The sequence below is a fragment of the Nycticebus coucang genome, chromosome 12 (assembly GCF_027406575.1).
Source record: "Nycticebus coucang isolate mNycCou1 chromosome 12, mNycCou1.pri, whole genome shotgun sequence".
NCBI lineage: Eukaryota > Metazoa > Chordata > Mammalia > Primates > Lorisidae > Nycticebus > Nycticebus coucang.
The window spans coordinates 109,663,467-109,688,538 of record NC_069791.1 but is presented as its reverse complement, the minus strand read 5'-3'; the positions used below and the strand labels follow the sequence as shown (position 1 = coordinate 109,688,538).

The window sequence follows — 25,072 nt, the reverse complement described above, 5'->3', positions numbered from 1 at the left end:
CCTCTGCAGTAGCTACCTCATGGTCCCTTGGCGGGGTTGTTCTGGACTGGTTCTTCATGTTGCCTGGAGTTTTCTGCTGATTCTTCCTCATGAGTGATTTCTTTTATCTGTTTCCTTGCCCTAATTTTCCTTTCACTTCCTCTTGCTCTTTAAGTTCTTGTGCCTGTGGACTAAGGGTTACAGGACCAGAAAGGTGAGAAGGTTGAAGAGCAAAAAAGGGATGAAAGAAAGGATGACCGAGTGATAAGAAAAAAAAGAAAGATAGAGAAAGGAGAGGGGGTAGGGATAAGGAATATTGACAAAAAGAAGAGAGGCACAGAAAGAGGGAGACAGGGCAATATAGGTGTACAGTAGGGTACTTTGACACAACCTTAAAAAACCCCACCTTCTGGGGGTTGGGTGCCCAGTTGGGTGGTTCCCTTGAGGTCAGCAGCTCTTTGCTAACCTGGTCAGACACAGTACCCCACCTCCACCAAGTAGAGAGGAAAGACAAAAATGCTATAAATCAAACCAAAACAAGCAAACAGAAAACTTTATGGCGATAAAATTGGGTGAAAAACCAAGTGATAGCGGTAGAAACACTAGCAAAAATGAAGTTGTAGTTATTAAAAAAGGCAGCAATGGGAAATTATAATTAAACTAGAAAAATTGAGAAAGAAAAAGGGATCTGTATGGAAAAGATTGAAATTAAGAAACAAAAGAACATCAACAACGTCAAAATAAACAAACAAAAAAACCCAACCAAACAAAAAAAAAAAAGAAAAAAAAATACACAACCAAAAACAAAGCAGTTTGTATATGTTGTTGAATATTGTCTGGGCAACACGTGGTCTTTTGGGGTATGAGATGTTAGTCACAGTTCTGATACGACTGGAGGCTGCTGATTTCTCAAACCCCAGCAGGTAGACACCCTAAATCTCTCTTCAACCCACTTAAAAGGCACTTTGAACTTGTAAACTTGCTGAGCAGAAGCTTTCCCAGCTTTCTCGCTGGAATCACTGCTGAAGTGGCTATCCACTTACTCAGTGTGCCAAAACCGGTCTCACTCTGCCCCTGAGGGTTAGGGCTGCAAGGTGGCTCAGACCCCACCCTTAGGCTACTTGGTTGCTGGGTTACCAGCTCCCACCCGTTTCTAGCTCTGCTACCCTGAGGGCGGAGCTTGCCGGGGCAGATCACTGACAATGGATCCGTGTGACCCACGCCAAACACTATTAGCTCCGTCTGGCTCAGCGGCTCAGACTGGGGCCCTAGACAACGGCCAAAGTTCTCCGCAATCCCACTCAGGCCTTCCCCAAGGCAGTTCAACTCAGTGCCAAGTCCAAGGACATCAAAAGAGTTCACAGGTAAGGCCTTTCTGGTTTGCAGTCTCGCTGCTACTGAACTTACAGTTGTGGGCGGGTTTAGACGGGTTGAACACACGCGACCACTTGCCGGTTTTCCACTGTTTTAGTCCTCCTCTTGGGGTCCAGAAGTCTCTCGCTGACTCCCTGTATCCTCATAGGAGTGATGATAGGCAGTTCCCACCAGCCAGAGATGCCTGGAGTCCTATCTCCCCAGACTCACGGTGCCCAGATGCAAGGAAGCTGTTACTCGGCTGCCATCTTGCTCGATACTAATCAGTAAACAATTTCTTAAAAATGTAATCTTCATATCCTGTATTTCTGGATATTATCCTTAGTGTGCCATCCCTCTGCCACCTTCTTGGGGTGAAAGATGAGAAGGTATTTTTTTTTAAGGTTGTGTCAAAGTACTGTACTGTACACCTATATTGCTCTGTCTCCCTCTTTCTGTGCCTCTCTTCTTTTTGTCAATATCCCTTTTACCCACCCCCTCTCCTTTCTCTATTTCTTTTTTTTTCTTTTCACTTGGTCCTCCTTTCTTTCATCCCTTTCTTGCTCTTCAACCTTCTCACCCTTCTGGTCCTGTACCAAAAGGACTCATCTAAACCTTAGTCCATAGGCATGAAAACATAAAGAGCAAGAGGAAGTGAAAGGAAAATTAGGGCAAGGAAACAGATAAAAGAAATCACTCATGAGGAAGAATCAGGAGAAAACCCCAGGCAACATGAAGAACCAGTCCAGAACAACCCCACCAAGGGACCATGAGGTAGCTACTGCAGAGGATTCTGTGTTATGAATGACAGAAAGGGAATTTAGAATACACATGTTGAAAACAATGAAAGAAATGATGGAAACAATGAAGGAAACTGCTAATAAAGTGGAAAATAACCAAAAGGAAATCCAAAAGAAGAATCAAATAAGAGATGAACGATACGAAGAATATAAAAAGGATATAGCAGAGCTGAAGGTACTGAAACAGTCAATTAGGGAACTTAAAGATGCAATGGAAAGTATCAGCAACAGATTAGACCATGCAGAAGAAAGAATTTCAGAGGTAGAAGACAAAGTTCATGAGATAACTCAGATAGTAAAAGAGGCAGAAAAGAAGAGAGAGAAAGCAGAACGTTCGCTGTCAGAATTATGGGACTTTATGAAGTGTTCCAACATATGAGTTATAGGAATCCCAGAAGGGGAAGAAGAATGCCCCAGAGGAATGGAAGCCATACTAGAGAATATGATAAAAGAAAATTTCCCAAATATCACCAAAGATTCTGACACACTGCTTTCAGAGGGATATCGGACCCCAGGTTGCCTCAACTCTAACCGAGCTTCTCCAAGACACATTGTGATGAACCTGTCCAAAGTCAAGACAAAAGAAAAGATTCTGCAAGCTGCCAGGAGTAAGCGCCAGTTGACCTACAGGGGCAAATCCATCAGAGTGACCGCAGACTTCTCTAATGAAACTTTCCAAGCAAGAAGACAATGGTCATCTACCTTTAATCTACTTAACCAAAACAATTTCCAGCCCAGAATTCTATACCCTTCTAAGCTAAGCTTCAAAATTGACGGAGAAATCAAATCATTCACGGATATACAAACATTGAGGAAATTCACCACAAGACCAGCTCTACAGGAAATACTTCAACCTGTTCTGCACACTGACCACCACAATGGATCAGCAGAAAAGTAAGAACTCAGAAATTAAAGGACAGAACCTAACCTCCCCACTGATGCAAAAGATAAAACTAAGCAATGGACTCTCACAAAATAAGACGAATAGAATACTACCACACTTATCAATTACCTCAATAAATGTTAATGGCTTGAATTCCCCACTGAAGAGACATAGATTGGCTGACTGGATCAAAAAACACAAGCCATCCATTTGCTGTCTGCAAGAAACACACCTGGATTCAAAAGACAAATTAAAGCTCTGAGTCAAGGGTTGGAAGACAATTTTTCAGGCAAATGGAATACAGAAGAAAAGAGGAGTTGCAATCTTATTTTCAGATACATGTGGATTTAAAGCAACTAAGTCAAAAAAGTTATAGATGGTCGCTTTATATTTGTCAAGGAAAAATATAACAAGAACATGTTTCAATTCTAAATATTTATGCACCCAATTTAAATGCTCCCAGATTCTTGAAACAGACCTTACTCAGTCTGAGCAATATGATATCTGATAATACCATAATAACAGGGGACCTTAACACTCCTCTTACAGAGCTCGACAGATCCTCTAAACAGAAATTAAACAAAGATATAAGAGATTTAAATGAGACCCTAGAACAACTGTGCTTGATAGACACATATAGAACACTCTATCCCAAAGATAAAGAATATACATTCTTCTCATCACCCCATGGAACATTCTCCAAAATTGATCATATCCTGGGACACAAAACAAATATCAACAGAATCAAAAGAGTTGAAATTTTACCTTGTATCTTCTCAGACCATAAGGCACTAAAGGTGGAACTCAACTCTAACAAAAATGCTCGACCCCACCCAAAGGCATGGAAATTAAACAATCTTCTGTTAAATAACAGATGGGTGCAGGAATAAATAAAACAGGAAATCATTAACTTCCTTGAGCATAACAACAGTGAAGATACAAGCTACCAAAACCTGTGAGATACTGCAAAAGCAGTTTTGAGAGGAAAATTCATCACTTTAGATGCCAACATTCGAAAAACAGGAAGAGAGCGCATCAACAATCTCACAAGCCATCTTATGGAATTGGAAAAAGAAGAACAATTTAAGCCTAAACTCAGTAGAAGAAAAGAAATATCCAAAATCAACTCAGAGATCAATGAAATTGAAAACAAAAGAATCATTCAGAAAATTAATGAAACAAGGAGTTGGTTTTTTGAAAAAATAAAATATATAAACCATTGGCCAGACTAACGAGGAATAGAAAAGTAAAATCTCTAGTAACCTCAATCAGAAATGATAAAGGGGAAATAACAACTGATCCCACAGAGATACAAGAGATGATTTCTGAATACTACCAGAAACTCTATGCCCAGAAATTTGACAATGTGAAGGAAATGGATCAATATTTGGAATCACACCCTCTCCCTAGACTCAGCCAGGAAGAAACAGAGCTCCTGAACAGACCAATTTCAAGCACTAAGATTAAAGAAACAATAAAAAAATCTTCCAACCAAAAAATGCCCTGGTCCAGATGGCTTCACACCAGAATTCTATCAAACCTTCAAGGAAGAGCTTATTCCTGTACTGCAGAAATGATTCAAAAAAATTGAGGAAGAAGGATCTTCCCCAACACATTCTATGAAGCAAACATCACCCTGATACCAAAACCAGGAAAAGACCCAAACAAAAAGGAGAATTTCAGACCAATCTCACTCATGAATATAGATGCAAAAATTCTCAACAAAATCCTTGCCAAGAGATTACAGCTTATCATCAAAAAAGTCATTCATCATGATCAAGTAGGCTTCATCCCAGGGATGCAAGGCTAGTTTAACATACACAAGTCCATAAATGTTATCCATCATATTAATAGAGGCAAAAATAAAGATCACATGATCCTCTCAATAGATGCAGAAAAAGCATTTGATAAAATCCAGCATCCTTTTCTAATTAGAACACTGAAGAGTATAGGCATAGGTGGCACATTTCTAAAACTGATTGAAGCTATCTATGACAAACCCACAGCTAATATTTTACTGAATGGAGTAAAACTGAAAGCTTTTCCTCTTAGAACTGGAACCAGACAAGGTTGTCCTCTGTCGCCTTTACTATTCAACATAGTGCTGGAAGTTCTAGCCAATACAATTAGGCAAGACAAGGAAATCAAGGGAATCCAAATGGGAGCAGAGGAGCTTAAACTCTCCCTCTTTGCTGACAACATGATCTTATACTTAGAGAACCCCAAAGACTCAACCACAAGACTCCTAGAAGTCATCAAAAAATACAGTAACGTTTCAGGATAGAAAATCAATGTCCACAAGTCTTTGTATACATCAAGATGAGAAGCTAATTAAGGACACAACTCCCTTCACCATAGTTTCAAAGAAAATGAAATACCTAGGAATATACCTAACGAAGGAGGTGAAGGACCTCTATAAAGAAAACTATAAAGGTCCTTCGCCTCCTCTATAACGAAGGAGGTGAAGGACCTCTATAAAGAAAGGAAATAGCAGAGGATATTAACAAATGGAAGAACATACCATGCTCATGGATGGGAAGAATCAACATTGTTAAAATGTCTATACTTCCCAAAGCAATCTACTTATTCAGTGCCATTCCTATCAAAATACCAACATCGTACTTTCAAGATTTGGAGAAAATGATTCTGCGTTTTGTATGGAACTGGAAAAAACCCCATATACCTAAGGCAGTTCTTAGTAATAAAAATAAAGCTGGGGGCATCACCATACCAGATTTTAGTCTGTACTACAAAGCCATAGTGCTCAACACAGCATGTTACTGGCACCTAATCTTTGATAAACCAAACAAGAACATACCTTGGGGGAAAGACTCCCTATTCAATAAATGGTGTTGGGAGAACTGGATATCTACATGTAAAAGACTGAAACTGGACCCACACCTTTCCCCACTCACAAAAATTGATTCAAGATGGATAAAGGACTTAAATTTAAGGCATGAAACAATAAAAATCCTCAAAGAAAGCATAGGAAAAACACTGGAAGATATTGGCCTGGGGAAAGACTTCATGAAGAAGACTGCCATGGCAATTGCAACAACAACAAAAATAAACAAATGGGACTTCATTAAACTGAAAAGCTTCTGTACAGCTAAGGAGACAACAACCAAAGCAAAGAGACAACCTACACAATGGGAAAGGATATTTGCATATTTTCAATCAGACAAAAGCTTGATAACTAGGATCTATAGAGAACTCAAATTAATCCACATAAAAAAAGCCAACAATCCCATATATCAATGGGCAAGAGACATGAATAGAACTTTCTCTAAAGATGACAGACGAATGGCTAACAAACACATGAAAAAATGTTCATCATCTCTATATATTAGAGAAATGCAAATCAAAACAACCCTGAGATATCATCTAACCCCAGTGAGAATGGCCCACATCACAAAATCTCAAAACTGCAGATGCTGGCGTGGATGTGGAGAGAAGGGAACACTTTTACACTGCTGGTGGGAATGCAAACTAGTACAACCTTTCTGGAAGGAAGTATGGAGAAACCTCAAAGCACTCAAGCTAGACCTCCCATTTGATCCTGCAATCCCATTACTGGGCATCTACCCAGAAGGAAAGAAATCCTTTTATCATAAGGACACTTGTACTAGACTGTTTATTGCAGCTCAATTTACAATCGCCAAAATGTGGAAACAGCCTAAATGCCCACCAACCCAGGAATGGATTAACAAGCTGTGGTATATGTATACCATGGAATACTATTCAGCTATTTAAAAAAATGGAGACTTTACATCCTTCGTATTAACCTGGATGGAAGTGGAAGACATTATTCTTAGTAAAGCATCACAAGAATGGAGAAACATGAATCCTATGTACTCAATTTTGATATGAGGACAATTAATGACAATTAAGGTTATTGGGGGGGGGAGGAAAAGCAGAAAGAGGGACAGAGGGAGGGGGTGGGACCTTTGTGTGTGTCACACTTTATGGGGGCAAGACATGATTGCAAGAGGGACTTTACCTAACAATTGCAATCAGTGTAACCTGGCTTATTGTACCCTCAATGAATCCCCAACAATAAAAAAAAAAAAAAAATAGCTGAAGATGTTAACAAATGGAAAAATATACCATGCTCATGGCTTTTAAGAATCAACATTCTTAAAATGTCTATACTACCCAAAGCAATCTACAGATTTAATGCAATCCCTATTAAAGCCCCTGTGTCATACTTTAAAGATCTGGAAAAATTAGCACTTCATTTATATGGAAACAGAAAAAAACTCGAATAGTCAAGACATTACTCAGAAACAAAAACAAATCAGGAGGAATCACACTACCAGACTTCAGATTATACTATAAATCTATAGTGATCAAAACATCAGAGTACTGGCACAAAAATAGAGAGGTAGATGTATGGAACAGAATTGAAAACCAAGAGATGAACCCAGACACTTATCATCATTTGATCTTTGATAAGCCTATCAAAAATATAAATTTGGGGAAAGATTCCCTATTTAACAAATGGTGCTGGGTGAATTGGCTGGCGACTTGTAGAAGACTGAAACTGGATCCACACCTTTCTCCTCTAACAAAAATTGACTCTCACTAGTTAAAGGACTTAAACTTAAGACTTGAAACTATAAAAATTCTTGGAGAGTGCAGGGGAAACGTGAAAAAATTGGCCTGCAAAAATACTTTATGAGGAGGACCCTCCGCCCCAGGCAATTGAAACAACATCAAAAATACATTACTGCAATCTGATCAAACTTAAAAGCTTCTGCACTGCCAAAAACACGGTAAGTAAAGCAAGTATACAGCCCTCCGAATGGGAAAGGATTTTTGCAGGTTATATTTCCAACTAAGGTCTAATAACCAGAATCCACAGAGAATTCAAACTTATGAATAAGAAAGGAACACATGATCCCATTTCATTGTGGGCAAGAGACATGAATAGAAGCTTCTCTGAAGAAGACAGGTGCACGGTCTACAGATACATGAAAAAAATGCTCATCATCTTTAATCATCAGAGAAATGCAAACCAAAAGCACTTTGAGATATCATCTAACTCCAGTAAGAGTAGCCCAAAATCCCAAAACTACAGATGTTGGCGTGGATGTGGAGAAAAGGGAACACTTCTGCACTGCTGGTGGGAATATAAGTTAATATGTTCCTTTTGGAAAGAAGTTTGAAGAACACTCAGGGATCTAAATGTAGACCTGCTGTTTGATCCTGCAATTCCTCTACTAGGTGTGTATCCAAAAGACAAAAAATCCATGGAACATTATGCAGCCTTAAAGAAAGATGGAGACTTTACCTCTTTCATGTTTACATGGATGGAGCTGGAACATATTCTTCTCAGTAAAGTATCTCAAGAATGGAAGAAAAAGTATCCAATGTACTCAGCCCTACTATGAAACTAATTTATGGCTTTCATATGAAAGCTATAACCCAGTTATAACCAAAGAATATGGGTAAGCGGGAGAGGGAGGGGAAGGAAAGGAGAGGATGGGCAGAGGGAGGGTGATTGGTGGGATTACACCTGCGGTGCATCTTACAAGGGTACATGTGAAACTTAGTAAATGTAGAATATAATTGTCTTAACACAATAACTAAGAAAATGCCAGGAAGGCTATGTTAACCAGTGTGATGAAAATGTGTCAAACTGTTTATAAAACCAGTGTATGGTGCCCCATGATCACATTAATGTACACAGCTATGATTTAATATTAATTAAAAAAAAGACAAAAAAATCACTTAGCAACAAAAATATTTTCACCAGCTTGTTCACTGCAGCTCAATTCATAATTCCCAGGTCATGGAAGAAGCCCAAGTGCCCATTGACTCATGAATGGATTAATAAATTATGGTATATGTATACCATGGAATACTATGCAGCATTAAAAAAAGATGGAGACTTTACCTCTTTTATGTTTACATGGATGGAGCTGGAAAATATTCTTCTTAGTAAAGTATCTCAGGAATGGAAAAAATATCCAGTGTACTTAGTACTATTATGAAACCAACTTATAATCACTCACACTTTCATATGAAAGATGAATCACAATGATAGCCCAGCATGAAGGAGGAAAGGGGAGAGGGATGGGAAGGGGGGGGCATGGTTTGATAGAGGAGGGTTAATGGTGGGACCACACCTGTGGAGCATATTGCAAGGGTACAAGTCAAATCTATCAAGTATTGAACACAAATGTCTTAACACTGTGATTAAGTAAATGAGGTGCAAGCTATGTTAATTAGTAGGATGTAAGCACTCCCATTTGTACAAATAATCAACATACCAAATCCCACAAAAGCATAAATGTATTTATGATCTATGTATATATGATTTAGTAAACAAAAAATGTGCTTTTGAAGAATGAGAGGTTTCTATGTGTTGTTAGGAAAAGCTCTCCCAGTTAGATCACCCAGTGAAGGCAGAAGCAGGGTACAGACAGCTATCCTGTTTTACTTGTGTGTTTCTGCATCAAAGAGCCATAGAAGTGAAATTCAGTATGCCAATAAAGGGCCCTGGTGGCAGGGGCAGGTTACTGGTGTACAACCTCAGGAGTGAGGCTGTTGGCCACTCCACACTCTGTCACATCATTCAGGTTTTCAAATAAATTGATGTACTGCCAACTAAAAATTTAAATAGAAATGTATTACCCGCCCCCCCCCCAAATGAGTGTTTCTGATCAATTTTTAATGGCATAGGAAGAAAGCTCTGGTCTCTGTTTATTTATTTATTTATTTATTTTTTTTGTAGAGACAGAGTCTCACTGTACCGCCCTCGGGTAGAGTGCCATGGCGTCACACAGCTCACCGCAACCTCCAACCCTTGGGCCTACACGATTCTCCTGCCTCAGCCTCCCAAGCAGCTGGGACTACAGGTGCCCGCCACAACGCCCGGCCATTTTTCGGTTGCAGTTTGGCCGGGGCTGGGCTTGAACCCGCCACCCTCAGCATGTGAGGCCAGCGCCCTCCCCACTGAGCCACAGGCGCCGCCCTGGTGTCTGTTTAATAAGCAGCAGTTAGGAGGTGTACTTGCCCAGTGTGGCTCATAACTATGACTTATAATGCCTGTGTGTCAACAGGATTAGAATGAAATACATCCAAAAGATTGCAGTGGAGAGAGAAGTCAGACAAATTTGTACTGTGTATTTTGAACTTTTCTGTACTTCTATAACGGAGATGTGTTAATTGCATAACCATAAGCAGATACACAAGTTCTAATTTAAGGGCTGCCCATATTATCAGGTAATACAATATCCTTTCCACCAGGTGCTCCTCCATCCATGTCACTAGAGGGCAGAAATCCAGATGGGAGAGACTTTGCCTTTAAACTCTTCTATGAATCATGGGTGAAAAGGGCAAAGCAAGGGCTGTAAAGCCACGTCACCTTCCTGATGATACCCACTCTCCTCCTTGCACATTCAAGTGGAACTCGGTAAAAACAGTCAGGACTCCAGCATCTTCTCTGGCACGAACTCTAGGGCGGCCCTTGGCTACTCCTCTTCCCTGAGTTACCCCCTCGGCACCTGAGCCTGGGGAAGGCTATCATGGGCACAATGTGCAGAGCAAGTAAACAGACTATAGGAGGGAATCACAGGCTACGCACAGTCACCACCTCCTTGACACACAGTCAATAGTTGGAAGTGAACAGAGTTTGCACCAAGAGAGCCTTGTTCACAAGAACCTCTGACTATTCCCCAAAGCACCAAAGGGAACCAAAAGGGTGAAGTAAAAGGCAGGGCAGGGTTTTTAAGGACAGACATCACTTTTCAATTATAAGAAAACTTCATTTTGAAGCTTCTTTAAAAATAAACAATTCTTAGAAAAAGATATTTTCTTGACATGTAAAGTTCCCCTCAGGGATGTTAAATTTTAGAGGAGACATTTTAGATGATGGGTGTAACTAACTGGCAGTTGTAAAATCCTTCTGACTTATAGGCTTTTCTTCTAATTATGTGGCATTACTGGGATTAGCAAACCAGGATGTATTTATGTGTCTACATGAGTATGGGAGAGGCTGGGGAAAATAATCTGGAACCTTTCTAACTTCTGTGGAACGTTATCTTGATGACAAGTAAAGGCTCTACAGCAATTGCATACTGGTAACTGAAGGCAGAGCTCATTAAACATCTCAAAATTTTATCTTTGTCTTCTTAGGAAGGTACTAGATAACAATGAGACTTTACAGCAATCCTCCAGAAAGCTGATTTGATTTTACATTCTGACAATAAAAGAACTGTGGAGCAGAGATTAGATTATTTAGGAATAAAAATCAACTTTCTGCTGATACTGGTCATAACACCTCCTGTGACCTCCTAAAGTCCAGGCCACCTTGGAGGACATATCTGTAGATGCAGCCTTCTCTTTAGTTCACCCTCAACACGAGGCATCAATAAGTGATCAGCAACATGGTTATTTCATTCTCTTCTCCCTGACCCCACAGACAGGGCAGCTTGCCATCTGGCTGTACAGGGATAGGCAGAGGCTCACACTGGAGAAACATCAGCCAGTACTCCTGCATCCTCCCAGAGCAAACTCCATGGTACTGCAAACACAAGATGTGGAGGGACAGATAAGACTCGTGGGGAATCTGCATCTGGACTGCATCCACCAAGAAGTTTCCAAATCCTGAGTGGCTTGTGGGGTATGGAGCAGGGAGAGGCCAACAACAGCAGCTCTGACCTCAATGCCAGGGTGGGACTCTGACAGGGGCTCACCCTGCCTGATTGGCAAGTCCTCAAATGTGGGAAGATAATAGAAGCTCTGCTAAGAAGAATAACAAATATCCGCTATGTGCTGAATAAATACTTATTTTAATTAAAAAGAGAAGCAGGAAAGATGGCAGCCGAGTAACAGCTTCCTTGTAACTGGGCATGGTGAGATTGGGGAGAGAAGACTACAGGCATCTCTGGCTGGTGGGATCTGCCCAGAAACATCCCTTTGGTGACACAGGGAGTCAGGGAGAGACTTCTGGACCCCACAAGGAGGACAAAAGCATTGGAAAACTAACAAGTGGTTGCGTGTGTTTATTCCATCTAATCCCGCTGACAGCTGACTCATCAAAACACTAGGCTAGAGGCACAGTAACTTAAAAAGCAAAAGGAAGTGAAAGGAAAATTAGGGTAAGGAAGTAGGTAAAAGAAAACACTCATGAGGAAGAATCAGCAGAAAAATCCTGGCAACACGAAAAACCACTCCAGAGCAACCCCCTCCCTCCAAAGGACCATGAGGTAGCTACCGCAGAGGATTCCACCTATAAAGAAATGTTAGAAAGGACAGAAAGGGAATTTAGAAGACAGATGATGAAAAAAATAGAATACCAATGATGAAAAAAATGAAGCAAATGATGGAAACAATGAAGGAAACTGCTGATAAGTGGAAAATAAACAAAAGGAACTCCAAAAACAGAATCAAATAAGAGACGAATGATATGAAGAATATGGAAAGGATATAGCAGAGCTAAAGGAAATGAAGCAGTCATTAGGGAACTTAAAAATGCAATAGAAAGTATCAATAACAGATTAGACCATGCAGAAGAAAGAATCTCAGAGGTAGAGGACAAAGCTCTTGAGATTACTCAGATAAAGAGGCAGAACAGAAGAGAGAGAAACCAAAACATTCACTGGCAGAATTATGAGACTTTACGAAATGTTCAAATATATGAGTTATAGGTATCCCAGAAGGGGAAGAAGAATGCCCCAGGGGAATGGAAGCCATACTACAGAATATTATAAATGAAAATTTCTCAAATATCACCAAAGGTTCTGACACACTCCTTTCAGAGGGATATCACACCCTAGGTTGCCTCAACTCTAACCAAGCTTCTCCAATACACATTGTGATGAACCTGTCAAAGTCAAGACAAAAGAAAAGATTCTTCAAGCTGCCAGGAATAAGCGCCAGTTGACCTACAGGGGTGAATCCATCAGGGTGACTGCAGACTTCTCTAATGAAACTTTTCAAGCAAGAATACAATGGTAATCTACCTTTAATCTACTTAAACAGAACAACTTCCAGTCCAGAATTCTATATCCTGCTAAGCTAAGCTTTAAAACGGACAGAGAAATCAAATCATTTACTGACGTGCAACCATTGAGGAAATTCACAACAAGACCAGCTCTACGCAAATATTTCAACCTGTCCTACACATTGACCATCACAATGGATCAACCGCAAAGTAAAAACTCAGAAATTAAAGGACAGAACCTAACCTCCACAATGATGCAAAAGATAAAACTAACCAATAGACTCTCACAAAATAAGATGACTAGAACACTACCACACTTACCAATTATCTCAATAAATTTTAATAGCTTGAATTCCCCACGGAAGAGGAATTGATTGGCTGACTGGATTGACAAACACAAGTCATCCATTTGCTGTCTGAAGGAAACACAGCTAGCTTCAAAAGACAAATTAAAACTCAGAGTTAAGGGTTGGAAGACAATTTTTGAGGCAAATGGAATTTAGAAGAAAAGAGGGGTTGCAATTTTATTTTCAGATACATGTGGATTTAAAGCAACTAAGGTCAAAAAAGACAAAGATGGTCACTTTATATGGATCGAGAGAAAAATACAAGACATTTACTTCTAAATATTTGTGCACCCAACTTAAATGCTCCCAGATTTTTGAAACAGACCTTACTCAGTCTGAGCAATATGATATCCTTTAACACCATAATAATAGGGGACTTTAACACTCCTCTTACAGAGCTGAACAGATCCTCTAAACAGAACCTAAACAAAGATATAAGGGACTTAAATGAGACCCTAGAACAAATGTGCTTGATAGATGTATATAGAATAGTCCATTCCAGAGACAAAGAATATGCATTCTTCTCATTGCCCCATGGAAGATTCTCCAAAATTGATTATATCCTAGGACACAAAACAAACCTCAACAGAATCAAAAGAATTGACGTTTTACCTTGTATCTTCTCAGACCATAAGGCCCTAAAGGTGGAACTCAACTCCAACAAAAATGTTCAACCCCACACAAAGGTATGGAAATTAAACAACCTTCTGTTGAATAAAATTTGGGTGCAGAAAGAAATAAAAGAGGAAATCATTAACTTCCTTGGAGCATAACAAAAATGAAGACGCAAGCTAGCAAAACCTGTAGGATACTGCAAAAGCAGATTTGAGAGGAAAATTTATCACTTTAGATGTCTACATTCAAAAAACAGAAAGACAGCACATCAACAAACTCACAAGTCATCTTATGAAATTGAAAAAAGAAGAAAAATCCAAGCCTAAACCCGGCAGAAGAAAAGAAATATCCAAAATTAAATCAGAGATCAATGAAATAGAAAACAAAAGACTCATTCAGAAAATTAATGAAACAAGGAGTTGGTTTTTTGAAAAAATAAATAAAATAGATAAACCTTTGGCCAGACTAAATAGAAATAGAAAAGTAAAATCTCTAGTAACCTCAATCAGAAATGATAAAGGGGAAATAACAACTGATCCCACAGAGATATAAGAGATAATTTCTGAATACTACCAGAAACTCTATGCCCAGAAATTTGACAATGTGAAGGAAATGGATCAATATTTGGAATCACACCCTCTTCGTAGACTTATCCAGGAAGAAATAGAGCCCCTGAACAGACCAATTTCAAACACTGAGATCAAAGAAACAATAAAAAATCTGCTCCAGATGGCTTCACACCAGACTTACATCAAACCTTCGAAGAAGAGCTTATTCCCATACTGCAGAACTTATTCCAAAAAATTGAGGAGAAAGGAATCTTCCCTAACACTTTCTATGAGGTAAACATCACCCAGATACCAAAACCAGGAAAAGAGCCAACTAAAAAGGAGAATTTCAGACTAATTTCACTAATGAATGTAAATGTAAAAATTCTGAACAAAATCCTAGCCAACAGATTACAGCTTATCATCAAAAAAGTCATACATCATGATCAAGTAGGTTTCATCCCAGGGATGCAAGGCTGGTTTAATATATACAAGTCTATAAACGTTATTCACCCATATTAACAGAAGCAAAAACAAAGACCATATAATCCTCTCAATAGATGCAGAAAAAGCATTCGATAAAATCCAGTATCCTTTTCTAATTAGAACACTGAAGAGTATAGGCATAAGTGGCACATTTCTTAAACTGATTGAAACTATCTTCGACAAACCCACAGCTAATATTTTACTGAATGGAGTAAAACTGAAAGCTTTTCCTCTTAGAACTGGAACCAGACAAGATTGTCCTCTGACACCATTACTTTTCAACATAGTGCTAGAAGTTCTAGCCAATACAGTTAGGCAAGACAAGGAAATAAAGGGTATCCAAATGGGAGAAGAGGAGGTCAAACTCTCCCTCTTTACTGACAATATGATCTTATACTTAGAGAACCCCAAACACTGAACCACAAAACTCCTAAAAGTCATCAAAAAATGCAGTAATGTCTCAGGATATAAAGTCAATGTCCACAAATCAGTAGCCTTTGTATACACCAATAACAGCCAAGATGAGAAGCTAATTAAGGATACAACTCTCTTCACCATAGCTTCAAAGAAAATGAAATACCTAGGAACATACCTAACAAAAGAAGTGAAGCACCTCTATAAAGAAAATTATGTAACCCTAAGACAGGAAATAGCAGAGGATATTAACAAATGGAAGAAGATACCATGCTCGTGGCTGCAAAGAATCAACATTGTTAAAATGTCTATACTTCCCAAAGCAATCTACCCATTCAATGCCATCACTATTAAAATACCAACATCATACTTTCAAGACTTGGGAAAAAATAATTCTGTTTTTTATCTGGAACAAAAAAAAAAAACCATATAGCTAAGGCAGTTCTTAGTAATAAAAACAAAGCCAGGGCATCACCATACGAGATTTTAGTCTGTACTACAAGGCGACAGAGGTCAAGACAGCATGGTACTGGCACAAAAATCGAGACATAGACGTTTGAAATTGAATACAAAACCAGGAAATCAAACTAACATCTTACAACCACCTAAGCTTCAATAAACCAAACAAGAACATACACTGGGGGAAGTATCCCTATTCAATAAATGGTGTGGGGAGAACTGGATATCCACATGTAAAAGACTGAAACTAGACCCTCACCTTTTTCCACTCACAAAAATTGATTCAAGATGGATAAAGGACTTAAATTTAAGGCATAAAATGATAAAAATCTTCAAAGAAAGCATAGGAAAAGTGCTAGAAGATATGGGCCTGGGGAAAGACTTCATGAAGAAGACTGCCATGGCAATTGCAACAACAATGAAAATAAACAAATGGGACGTCATTAAACTGAAAAGCTTCTGTACAGCTAAGGAGACAACCAAAGCTAATAGACAACCTACACAATGGGAGAGGATATTTGCATATTTTCAATCAGACAAAAGCTTGATAACTAGGACATATAGAGAACTCAAATTATCCACATGAAAAAAGCCAACAATCCCATATATCAATGGGCAAGAGACATGAACAGAACCTTCTCTAAAGAAGACAGACGAATGGCTAACAAACACATGAAAAAATGCTCATCATCCCTAATTATTAGAGAAATGCAAATCAAAACCACCCTAAGATACCACCTAACTCCAGAGAGAATGGCCCACATCACAAAATCTCAAAACTGCAGATGCTGGTGTGAATGTGGAGAGAAGGGAACACTTTTACACTGCTGGTGGAACTGCAAACTAATACAACCTTTTTGGAAGGACGTATGGAGAACACTCAAAGAATTCAAGCTACACCTCCTATTTGATCCTGCAATTGCATTACTGGGCATCTACCCAGAAGGAAAAAAATCCTTTTATCTTAAGGACACTTGCACTAGACTGTTCACTGCAGCTCAATTTACAATGGCCAAAATGTGGAAACAGCCTAAATGCCCACCAACCCATTAAAAAAAAAAAAAATGGAGACTTTATAGCCTTTGTATTAACCCGGATGGAAGTGGAATATATTATTCTTAGTAAGCATCACGAGAATGGAGAAGCATGAATCCTATGTACTCAATTTTGATATGAGGACAATTAATGACATGGTGGGGGTGGGGAAGGGGAGAGCAGAGAGAGAAAGAAGGAGGGAGGGGTGGGGGAAAGGAAGAGCAGAGAGAGGGAAGGAGGGAGGAGGGAGGAGGGTGGGGTCTTGGTGTGTGCCACACCTTTTGGGGGCAAGAGACGATTGTAAGAGGGACTTTACCTAACAAATGCAATCAGTGTAACCTTGTTTCTTATACCCTCAATGAATCCCCAACAATAATAAAAAAAAAAAAAAAGAGAGAGAGAGAGGCAGAGAAAGAGAGAGAGAAATCAGCCAATTTGACAAAGCCATGGGCACCAAGTATAACTTCTTCCACTGGCAATCAGGATCTGGGCAGGGAATGGCAAAGGTTGACAGAGAACCCTCCCCTCCTTGGAGCTTCCCTCACTTCTCGTCCTGAAAAGCATGTAAACATGGTATCACCACCACCAGGCATCATCAAAGGCCTCCCACTCTACAAGCTCTTTCACATAACAACCCTCTTCACAGCTTCCTATTATCCTGTGGGCAAAGATGTCCTCCTTATTTCACAGGACAGGACAGGAGGACTGCAGTGAATAAAAACAGAGGAAGCAGAGATGCAGGAAGCAGAGACCAGTGCAAACCTCCTTGGCCACTCAGCAACCTCTCACTCAGCCTCAGTGACAGCAGGTGCTCAGTGTTCTCCAGACAGAGAAGCCACATGAGGTATTTTGGTCAATCATTCCATCTGAGATCCCAGTGGACAGCCAGCACTAACTGTCAGACAAAGAGAGTGCCATGGGGACATTCAGCTCAGTCAGACCCCAGATAACTGCAGACCCAGATGATACCATGAAGAGGCAGAAGAACCACCCAGCTGAACCCAGTTGGCCCATAGAACCATGAGGGAAAAGAAAATAGCTATGTTTTCTAAGCCATTAAGTTTTGGAATGGTTTGACATAGAATACCTAGTCCATAAAAGTAACTTTCCTAAGGTCATTTGGCTATTAGGCAGCAGAAGTGGGATTCAAATGCAGGGAGTCTCACTCCAGATCTGCACATTTAACCACTAAGCTACACTGCCTCCCACTATGCAGTCCCCACTCTTTGCATCTTGCCTCTGGGATACCCAAAAGATGAAGTAACTCAAATTCATACTCAAGAGACAGAGCTGGCATAGAGACCACTGAAGAGTAAAGAAAGTCTGAAAGGACTCAACCACATAAGAGCAGACATGTGCACACAAGTGCCCAGGGTGTGTGTGTGTGTGGGTGTGTGTGTGTTACTGATGTCGCTGCTGCTGCAAGGTGGTTTTTGGTAGGTACCCGGCCTGGAAGCCAAGGCACAGACCTGGCCCAGTCCAAGGTCTGGCTTTCTCCCTAGGAAGTTCTAGGTCCATTTCCATCTCTGGGTACACAAGTCAGCCTCCAGACTTAGAGCTAAGTACATAAACCCTCAGGGTCAAATGGAAACTCAGACATTTTTAGCTCTAATCCGGGGCTTCCAAGAATGGTCAGAAAAGTCACTTGGTCTCAGCAAACCTTAGCTTTTTTCTCACCTACTTTGTGATAACCAGTCTGTTGCCCTTTTGGACAGAATCAACAAAAGTTAGAGAAGGGGAGCCAACATGTGTTGAGCACCTACCATGCACCAAGGACGTTATTGTCTCAGGTTTCATCCTCAACCTGTGAAGCTCCTGTTCTCCTCCCCAGCCCTTTTGTAAGGAAAGCGCTTCTAAGTCTTCAGGATTCAGCTAAAATGAATATAAATTCCCAGGAGGCACCTTCCTGGACCACCAGAACCAGAGAACAGATTCTCCACTGCCACACTCTTCAAAATACATTTATCAGTTTGTGATTTCTCCACACTGGTTATCTGCGGGTCTGTCCCTTCCTTTCGGGTGAGCTTGAAAAACTTCCTGTTCACCATGACACATGGCAGCCTGGCCTAGCAACTCAGTGAACACTGTAGGCACTGAATTAATATTAAATATTTGTGACTGATTAAACAAATGAGTCATAATAATGTAAGTTGTATTTCTACACTGAAATGCTGACTGGTTTTTAAACTGCTTTGAAGCAAATTCAAAATATTCATTCATGGTAAGGACAAGTTAGTTTGGAGATAAAAAGAACAAAAAAAAAATCTTATTTTTTCTCTTCTAATTACTGAACTCATAGATTCATTGCTCAAAAGAAAAGGCAAAAGGATTTACTTAAGGGCAGCAAATCTTTGTCCCAATCATGAAATGGCACCCACAATTTGTTTTCCAGAGTCACTTTCTCACTTATCTATGTTTTCAAATAGCCTTCCCTTACGCAATTAGCTCACTCTTTTTACTGCCAAAAATGACAACTATTTTCATCCCACCAACACTCCTGCTTTCGTATCTCATCTTTTAATAAGGAACAAAATGCGAAATGGCATGGCTCTGTCTTCCAGCGTGGATGGCTAAGCCAAACAACAGGGCAGCCCTGACAACACCGCAGCCTGGGCCACCCATGCGTGGAGAGGCAGACAGCCCAGGGCTAGACCTGGCTTCTCTGTTAATTTATTCATTTGTTTTACAAACATACAATTAGAGGCATGATATCTGTGTGGTTTTAAAGACAGGTATGGTAAAGGATTTTTTACTGGGAGTAAAACATGGGCAAGAAAGAGCTCTTAAAGGGTTTTTACTTCATCCCCTGGGTAGCTCTGAAAACCTTATACAAACATACACCATTACACTTCCGTGAATCCATCTTTGATGTGTCTGTTTTTCCCAAAAGATTCTGAGGGTCCCAAGGACATATAGCCTAAGACTAATCAGGCACATATGGTTGCTCAAAGAATGTTCCCATCAGATTAGCAGATATACAGATGGATTAATGGATGAACGGATGATTGGAGGAGGGCAGGAGGAAGGCAGGGGCTGGGAAAATTACCTAATTTACTAAGAATGGAGATCTAGTTTCTTTCCAAGAAATTAAGATGCATGGAAAACGTAAGTATAAAGACATATATTCAAAGACATTTATTGCGACACTACTTAGGTTAATAAAAGCCTAGGAACATGCAATGAGATGGTTACATAAAATATAGCACAGCCAGAGTCAGACTCTGCAGTTATTAAAAGAAATGCACAGATCTCTTCTAACAGGAAATGATCTATAAGATCTAACGCCAAATGACAAAAGCAAGACACAAAACAGTGTGTCAGGTGAGCTACATCTCCATGAAGGAGGCGGGAGAGGCGTGTGCCTGCCCAGACCCCGTGTCTGTGGGCATTAGCCTTGCTGGACACATAAGCAAGGAACTGCTGCAGTGGGTGCCTTTGAGAGAACGCACTGGGAACAACGGTCAGAGGAGAGAGGAAGATGTATTTTTTCTGTAAAACTTTGTAACTTACAAATTTTTATCATGTACATGAGTTTTTAACCTTTCAAAAAATAAACACAGCCATAGTGCAGTTTTAAATTAACAACACTATCATATCCATGATGGAACACAACAGAACAGTGACTTCCTCGGCAGAGTGGAGCAAGGGACAAGGGGTGGGGGGAGGTGCCAAGGAACATTCCAGGATGACATTAAAGTTCTACCTGCACAGTGAAGGATTCTGAAAAAAAAAAATGCACACTAATGTCTGCAATTTACCTTGAAATGCATCCCCTCCCCCACTGCCTCTGCCCCACAAAAGGATGAAATACTGGGTGCATAGAGGGGTGCATGACAGATGGTGCATGGGTCAACGGACGGACAGACGGTACAGTGAGCATGGCAAGGTGTGAGTGGCAGGATTTAAGTGGTGGGTGCGCAGGTGTTCACTGTAAAATTCTTCCACATAACTGTTCAAATAAGATTTGGAAAAAATAAGTTTTATTCAACCATCCTAGGAGAAGGACTGCATAATCTTTCTATTCTCTGCATGATAACAGTACTGAATTCTAAAGAGGCTATCCAAGAATGCAGCTTTAAAATGTAGGACAAAGAAGGTTGCTGAAGGGTGTCTGATGGTTAATTAATAGAAATACTATGTTTTTCTGGATTCTGTGGCATTTCTGATATTTTCTGCTCTTATAACAATGATAACTTGTGATTTCTTTCCTCATTCTAAATAAATAATTATTTTTTAAAGACAGGATGAGACCTAGGTCAGCTGGGACTGAGCTGTGACTTAGTTTTGTGGCCTAGAACAAGCTGTGCCTGTCTCTGGGCCTCACTTCTCTCCATAAAATGGGGCAACAGAAGGTAGGGTTGTCGTAAGGCTCCAACAGGGTTCCATAAGAACCATCCCTGCCCAGAGTCTGGCAGAGGACTGATCTCAGTAAGGAGCGGTCACTCTTATCACCCACAGACAAAATTCAAGAGCACCGGACAGAACAGACAGTGACCTGCTGCCTCCAAGCTTTCTGGAAACCCCATGGGGGGCGCAGTGCTTTGGGGGCTCAGCAGTGTGCCCCAAGTGAGGGACCAAGTGCTCCATCCCACATTGTCCCTGTGGCTACTCATCTGTTCATTCCACAGATCTATGTGGACTTCAGCGCAGGAGTCAGACACTCCACAGGGCCACCAGGGAGATAACTGTAACAGGACAGCAGCGACCTGGGCGTGCAGAAAGCACTTAAGGCTATGGTTCTCAACCTTCCTAAAGCCATGGCCCTTTAATACAGTTCCTGTGGGTCTCGACCCACAGGTTGAGAACCACTGATCTAAGGAGAAGTGGCCTCACAGGACAGTCAATGAGACTCATCACGCAGCCACGCTTGTAGGCAATCCACAGGGAAAGACAGGGCAAGTGGGGCACCTGGGAGGGGCATAAGAGAAGCAGCTTTGAGGTGGACAGAAACATGAGGGGAGCAGCACTCTTCGGTGTTTGCTCAAACAGTGGAAAGCTACGGAGGGATTTCAGCCAGGAAGAGACTGGACCAGTTCACACCTCAGCCAGCTGCCGTGTGGCAGAGCAGAGATGAGACAGAGACGGGGGACAGCAGGTGGTTGCTGCACACACAACCATGCACACAGGCTCTATCCCAACTGTGCACACCAGGCAACATGCTGACTTCTCTGCCCTTGGCCCCTTTCAATCACAGATTTTTAAGACCCACTTATAAAAAGAGTATAAATCAACAATGGCATACAGTTTTCCCTAGGTTTATTGTCACCAACATTAAACTATTCTTAAGTTATGAATTTCCAACCAGGCTCCAGTGAAAGACCCAGACCTGCTGCAGTGAACAGAGAGTGTCCAGTTTCTCCAGAACTTGCTCCTGGCTTCAGAGGAGGACACCTCATCTGAAGAGGCCTGGTGGGGAAAGCAATGACTCTAGCATGGTGGGGTCCCCACGCTGCTTCTGCCTTGCACCACGTTCCCGGGTTTTTAGCCTACTCCTCACAGGTACCAAGGTTTCTGGGAACTGTCGTAAGGATTTAGTGGCCAGAGCCCCTCCTGTGAGAGTTTTTCTTAGACCCGTTCTCCATATTGACTTTACAAGGAAGAGCTTCTTACAGAGAAAGCATTACAAACACATGACTTGCTTGTTTTAAAGAAGTTTAGAAAACACTGGACAAATGGCCTCATCCACCATTTCATCCTTAATTCCCATGGAATGGAGAAACCCAAGCATAGATCAACCAGAAGATGCCAAAGAAAAGCAGTCATGCAAACCCAGGGATCCAAAATGGCTTGTGTTGGTATTGTAGGAAAACCAGGGAGTGAACTATTTCTGAAAACATACTATAATCCCAACTAAAATTGTCACTTTGAAATTAGCAAGGTACCACCAAGTGTATGTCACAGCATTGAAAGTATTAAGGGTGTTTTCAGCAGCAGGTCTGAGTTAAATTACTGCAGACAGGAGTGGATGTGGGTATCCCTGGTCTGACCTATAGAAATGCCAGCATACAAGGACGACAGAAGGCACCTGTCATTCCTGTTGTCCCAAATGCTATCTTCTTACAAAGAGAACACCCCTTACCAGCCCCAAGTGTGAGTGTATCACACAAGGAAACCCTCCAGGGCAGAGACCGGTGGTTTATTCATTTTTACATTTCTAGCACTTAAACCTTCTATCCTCTAAATCAGGGGCTAGCAAACTATGGGCCACAGGCCAAATCCAGACTGGATGTTTGTTTGTTTTGTTTGTTTGTTTGTTTACAAAGTCTCACTCAGTTGTCCAAGCTAGAGTGCCATGGTGTCAGCCTAGCTCACAGCAACCTCAAACTCCTAGGTTTAAGCAATCGCCTTGCCTCAACCTCCCACGTAGCTAGGATTACATGATCCTGCCACAATGCCTGGCTAATTTTTTCTATTGGTATTGGAGATGGGGTATCACTCTTGCTCAGGCTGGCCTTGAACTCCTGAGCTCCAGTCTCCCACTTCAGCCTCCTGGAGTGCTAGGACTACAGGCATGTGAGCGACTGCACCCAGACCCAGACTGTTTTGTAAATAGTCACACTCATTCCTGAAACCAGTCACACTCATAAGGTGGCTGTGTGTTGCCTATGACTGCTTTCCTGCTACATGAGCAAAGCTGAGTAATCATGATAGAGACAGAACGACCTGCAGAGCGTAAAACATTTATTCTCCAGGCATTTATGGAAAATGCTTGCCAACTCCTGTGTAATTAATAGCTGAACAGAGGCAGAAAAATTACTTGTAACTTCAGGAAAACCTCATTCTTCTTGGTGGGGAGGAACAAATCATTGCATTCTGTAGCTTTATGTCAGTGACTTGAGACAAAAGTAAGGCCCCAGATCTTTAAGGAGAAGGAGCGGAGCAATGGCCTGACAGTAAGGAGTAGGCATTTATTTGCATCCTTTTATGTAATTCTTAGAGCAACCTTTGGAGTGTCGTGTTTCCCAGATTCTACACAAGGCTCAGAGAGGCCAAGTGACATGTCCAGAGACACAGCAGAAGCCAGGTTCAAAGACAGGTTTGGCTGAGTCCCAAGCTAGTGCTCTTTCCATACCACCTGCTGCCTCTCCCAGAAGAAATTTGGGCAGGGAACAAGAATCCAGGCTCCTGTCCTCCTATAGAAGGACTCTGAAAGCGTGGTATCTCCAAATCTCCAAAGGCAGTTTTCTCCTGAAGGGAAATGAGACACGGGTGCAGCCAGGGCACGTGCATGTCTGAGCCGTCTGCTGTTAACTACATCCATGGATTGTATTTTTAACATTAAAAGCACAATGATTAAATCTGCAGATGAGAAAACTCTGTGTTCGCTGCTAATTTGCAGATAAAAGCAAATGTCTATGAAATGTTTCTCCCAGAATTCTTCCTTGGGGTTTATTCTAACAGTCACAGATATGAAAGCCACATCCTGAAGGCCACTTCAAATGTGGAGGTGGTAGTTAAGGGGGTCGGGAGGAATGTTGCTCATGAAGCTCTTTATTGACTGGTTTTGGCTACCACGGTCCTCCGGGAAAGCACAGGGTGTTAAGGGCAGGTAGACCAGGGCTTCCATACTTACTAATGGAGAAACCTTGAGGCTCAGTTTCTTCATCTGCAAAATAAGACCAGCACTCACCCACCACAACACAACACCTGCCATGTCCGATCAGTAGAACACATGACATCCTGCCTGCTCCATAATCATAAACATTCAGTAAACAGCATTACTCCCCCTCCCATCTGATACCCTCCTTTTCATGTCCCTGTGCTACAAAGGTGACAACCAGGAAGAAGGTGCAGCCAGCTCTGACTTTGGCCACTGCTCCCTCAGCTCAGCTTTGATCAGAAACCATTCTCTACTTCTGAGAATCCACCATTCCCCAGCCTCCTCTCCCCTTGGGCATGCTCCCTGGCTACTGCAAGCAGAGTAGTGCTGGCACACCAAGAGAGAATGGGACCCTACAGCCAGCTGCCAGCCTTCTCTCTAGCACCTTTCTAGACCCATTCAGTTGTGCAATGAGGAACAAAATAGCCTGACACAGCCCCACTTCTCTCCCTCGCAGTGCTAAGACACTGGGAACTGAACCATTAACTTGGGTCCTGCATATCAGTAATGGGAATCTAGACATGGATTTCTCTTATTTGATCTTTCTTCTGGAAAAGAAGCCTTTTTATTTAATTTTTTGCTCTTCAACTCTTTACTTTTT

General features: G+C 41.2%; 1 protein-coding gene across 3 annotated transcripts in view; it reads right to left on the bottom strand.

Annotated features, from left to right (window-relative positions):
• Positions 1 to 25,072, bottom strand: part of SNX29 (sorting nexin 29) — a 640,705-nt gene that overhangs the window by 162,346 nt on the left and 453,287 nt on the right. The gene's annotated exons all lie outside the window — the stretch shown is intronic.